This window comes from Terrapene carolina, unplaced genomic scaffold (assembly GCF_002925995.2).
Source record: "Terrapene carolina triunguis isolate 2854851 unplaced genomic scaffold, T_m_triunguis-2.0 Scaffold926, whole genome shotgun sequence".
NCBI classification, from domain to species: Eukaryota; Metazoa; Chordata; order Testudines; family Emydidae; genus Terrapene; species Terrapene triunguis.
Genome location: NW_020665277.1, coordinates 6,955,508 through 6,960,218, shown reverse-complemented (window position 1 = coordinate 6,960,218; position 4,711 = coordinate 6,955,508). Strand labels below are relative to the sequence as shown.

At 55.8% G+C, this 4,711-nt stretch overlaps 1 pseudogene; it reads right to left on the bottom strand.

Moving 5' to 3' along the window:
- Positions 1 to 3,333: 3,333 nt before the first annotated feature.
- The window catches only part of LOC115271395, a 3,295-nt pseudogene continuing 1,917 nt past the window's right edge, over positions 3,334 to 4,711 (bottom strand).

The window sequence follows — 4,711 nt, the reverse complement described above, 5'->3', positions numbered from 1 at the left end:
TGCCGCCGAAGACCCGGACCACCGCCGGGTGAGTACAAGTGCTGCAGCTAGGGTGACCAGACGTCCCGATTTTATCGGGACTGTCCCGATATTTGCTTCTTTGTCCCGCGTCCCGACCAATGTTTGGTCGGGAAACTGGACAAACAAGAAATTTTGCCCTCCCGGAGGGACTCTCGACCCCCCCCGGCCCGCACCTTCCTTCCCCCATTGGCTCCCCCCGCCAAATCCCCACCCTGGCCCCGCCTCTTCCCCAACCACACAGCATTCCTCCTCCCTCCCAGGCTTGCACAAGCCTGGAGGGGGAGGGGGGTGGCAGCACCTGGATCCTGGAGCTGCTGTGTCAGCTCCAGTACCCGGGCACCGGGCCGGCAGGCAAAGGGGGGCTAGCAAGGGAGGGAGGGAGACGGGGGGCTCAGCTCTGAGCCCCCCGCCGCACTAGAGGGCTCTTGCCCGGCCCCCGGGCCACTACACACGGGGGCCCAGGGCCGGGAGCGCAGCGTGGAGGCTGCTCCAGCCCTGCAGCCTGCGGGGCAGCGCGGTGGGTCCAGGCGGGAGCCGGGTGGGCGGCGCGGGGGCGTGGGCCGAATCCCCGCTGCTGCCAGGGAGCCCTGCGCCTCTCCCTCCCGCTCGCAGCTGCAGCTCCTTCCCGGCGGGACATGCCTCCCGCCCCCCGGCCTGCCCTGGGCACATGCGGCACGCGTCCCACCACTGGCGGGGAGCCCCGCACCTCTCCTGCTTGGCTGCGCTCCAGCATCTCCTTCCCGGTGGGAGGGAGACTAGGAGCGGGGGACGCGCGCTGCATGTGCCCGGGGCGGGCCGGGGCGGCGGCAGGCGCGTCCCGCCGGGAAGGAGCCGCAGCCGCGAGTGGGAGGGAGAGGCACGGGGCTCCCCAGCAGCAGCGGGGATTCGGCCCGCGCCACCCACCCGGCCCCTGCCCGCTCCACGCTGCCCCCCCCCAGACCCACCGCGCTCCGCATGTGCCCGGGGCAGGCCAGAGGGCATTGGGAGGCTCTGTGGGGAGGGCAGCGTGCACGGCCGGGGCCTGCTAATGCCCCCGGCCCCTTTGAAATGCCTTTTTTTTTTTTTGCTTGCCCCCTCCACCTCCTCGCGTCCCGATATTTTATCTCTCTGATCTGGTCACCCTAGCTGCAGCCAGGGCCGGAATCGGGCCCCACGCCCCTAAGAGGGCCCCGCAACGTCCTGAAGGAGCTGCCGCCGCTGTCCCACCGCTGTCTTCGGTGGTAGCTCAATCGCTGCCGTGGAGGAAGGTCCCTCTGCCGAAGTGCCGCCGAAGGCACCGGCAGTTGATTGAGCTGCCGCCGAAGTCCCAGCATTGTTGGCGGCAGCAGCTCAATCGTTGCTGCTGTTAAGAATTTGCAGCCTGCTTGTATCATCTCTTAGGGTGAGAATCTTCTATTCATATCCATTCTCAGGAATCAGAGTTGCCTGCCCTGCTGTGTGCAATGGAAAGAAACACCAGAATACTTTTGGCATTCACAGAGCAGCTGCACACAGTGGACTGTCACATTTAAGCTCGGGAAACAAGCACTGAGTGGTGGGATCGCATTGTTATGTAGGTTATGTAGATAATGAGCTGTGGCTGCAGAACTTTTGTATGCGGAAAACCACCTTCATGGAACCATGTGCGGCGCTCGCCCCAGCCCTGCGGCACAAGGACACCAAAATGAGAGCTGCCCTCTCGGTGGAGTAGTGCGTGGTGCTCGCAGTGTGGAAGCTGGTGACTGCAGATTGCTACTGCTCAGTAGCGAATCAGTTTGTAGTGGGAAAGTCCACCATTGCGGCTGCGTTAATGCACGTGTGCAGGGCTACTAATTGCATCTTGGCAATGTGCGTGAAATATTGGATGATTTTGCAGCAATGGGATTCCCTAACTGCGGTGGAGCAATAGATGGCACGCATATTCTAATTTTGGCCCCGGACCATCTTGCGATGGAGTACATCAACAGAAAGGGATACTTCTCTATTGTATTGTGGGCGCTTGTGAATTACCACCTGTGCTTTCCTTACATCAACCCGGGGTGGTCCAGGAAGGTGCATGACCCATGTATCTTCAGAAACACTGGCCTGTACAGAAAGCTGCAAACAGGGACTTTCTTTCCAGACCAGAAGAGTCCAGTGGGGGATGTTGAAAAGGCCATAGTGATCCTGGGAAACCCAGCCTACCCCTTACCTCCATGGCTTACGAAGCCTTACACGGGAAACCTGGATAGCGGTAAGGAGTGGTTCAACCATAGACTGAGTCGGTGCCAAATAACCGTGGAATGTGCACTGGGCAGATGAAAGGCACGCTGGCGATGCCTTTATGGCAGGTTAGATCCATATGAGGAAAACATTCCCGTAGTCATAGCTTCCTGCTGCACGCTCCATAATCTTTGTGAGGCTAAGGGTGAAAAGTTTCCCCAGGGCTGGAGTGCTGATGCAGAGCGCCTGGCTGCTGATTTTGAGCAGCCTGATACCAGGGCTCTAGGAGGGGCACAACAGGGAGTAATCTGCATGAGGGAGGCTTTGAGGGAACATTCGATAATGAGCTCCGGTAATCTGTATTTCTATAAAGCAATGTGCTAAGCTTTGTTAATTTCAGTTATCTTTTTTCACCTAAAACTTTTGATGGTTCTTGAGTGGGATTTGCAGTAAGTAAGTGATTACATAAGAACAGCCATACTGGGTCAGACCAAAGGTCCATCTAGCCCAGTATCCTGTCTTCCGACAGTGGCCAATGCCAGGTGCCACAGAGGGGATGAACACAACAGGTAATCATCATCTGTCGCTTATTCCCAGCTTCTGGCAAGCAGAGGCAGGGGACACCATTCCTGCCCATCCTGGTTAATAGCCATTGATGGACCTATCCTCCATGAATTTATCTAGCTCTTTTTTGAACCCTGTTATATGAACCCTTGGCCTTCACAACATCCTCTGGCAAAGAGTTCCACAGGTTGACTGTGCATTGTGTGAAGAAATACTTTCTTTTATTTGTTTTAAACCTGCTGCCTATTAATTTGATTTCATGACCCCTAGTTCTTGTTATGAGAAGTAGTAAACAACACTTCCTTATTTACTTTCTCTACACCAGTCATGGTTTTATAGACCTCCGTCATATGCCCCTTAGTCATCTCTTTTCCAAGGTGAAAAGTTCCAGTCTCACTAATCTCTCCTCATATGGAAGCTGTTCCGTACCCCAATCATTTTGTTGCCCTTTTCTGAACCTTTTTCAATTCCAATACATCTTTTTTTTTAATGTGGCGATGACATCTGCATGCAGTATTCAAGATGTGGGTGTACCATGGATTTATATAGAGGCAATATGATATTTTGTCTTATTTATCCCTTTCTTAATTATTCCCAACATTATCTATCCCTTTCTTCATAATTCTCAACATAATAAACTGCATGTGTGTTTCAGTGTCAACAGTAATCAGTATGTGTAGGACACAAAGATTTGTTATCTTTCAGAGAGTTTGCTTTTATTAAGCAACAATGAACACACAGAGATGACTTGGTGGGAAGTGATGTCATCCAAGAGTCATCCTCTGTCTGGAACCGAGGTAGGTGTGTGGGGGGGAAGTTCCTAGCTGGGTCCCATCAAGATGGGGGGAGGGGGAGCAAGTGTGGGATGGAAAGAGAGAGACCTGGTTGGATCCCACCTAATGCAGTAGGCTGTGACCATCTGCTCTAAATTCCCTCCACCTGTCTGCTCTTCCCCACACTGCTAAGCCAAGTCCCGTTCCCTATCCCCCCAGTCTCTCTGCTGGGCATCACGGGGACAGGACCACTCCCTGATCTGCATCTGCTGGAGCTGTGTCAGGCCCACGGACTGCCAGAAGCCCCTCAGGCCCTGGCGGTGGCAGAAGGGCACTGGGGTACGTGACTGGGTGAGGTTGGCCAATCTAGCAAAGAGCTTGCCCAAGCCAGCACAGCTGTACCGCTGTTCTCGGCTGTGAATGAACTGATGTGGTAGCAAGGAGGAGGCCCGTGCAACGCTCCTGCTGCAGCCAATGCATCGCAATGTCCTCTCCCCAGTGTGAGTGCGCTGGTGCTTAGTCAGTGCACTGGTTTTGCTGAAATTCTTACTAGAATCGTTACAACGGTGTGGCTGCTCCCTGATGTGTGCGCTGGTGTATTCTCAGGCTTGAGCTCTGTGCAAAGCCCTTCCCACAGTCAGCACAGCAGTACGGCCGCTCCCCGGTGTGTGCGCGCTGGTGTCTTCTCAGGTTTGAGCTCCGTGCAAAGCTCTTCCCGCAGTCAGCACAGCGGTGTGGCTGCGCCCCGGTGTGCGTGCGCTGGTGTGTTCTCAGGTTTGAGCTGTGTGCAAAGCCCTTGCCACAGTCAGCACAGCGGTGCGGCCGCTCCCCTGTGTGCGTGCGCTGGTGTATTCTCAGCTTTGAGCTCTCTGCAAAGCCCTTCCCGCAGTCAGCACAGTGGTGTGGCCGCTCCCCGGTGTGTGCGCGCTGGTGTATTCTCAGCTTTGAACTCTCTGCAAAGCTTTTCCCACATTCAGCACAGTGGTGCGGCCGCTCCCCGGTGTGCATGCGCTGGTGCAGTGTCAGTGTGTTGGCACTACTGAACTTTTTACCACAGTCGGCACAGCAGTACTGCCGCTCCCCGGTGTGCGTGCGCTGGTGTGTTCTCAGGTTTGAGCTCCGTGAAAAGCTCTTCCCACAGTCAGCACAGCGATACGGCCGCTCCCCGGTGT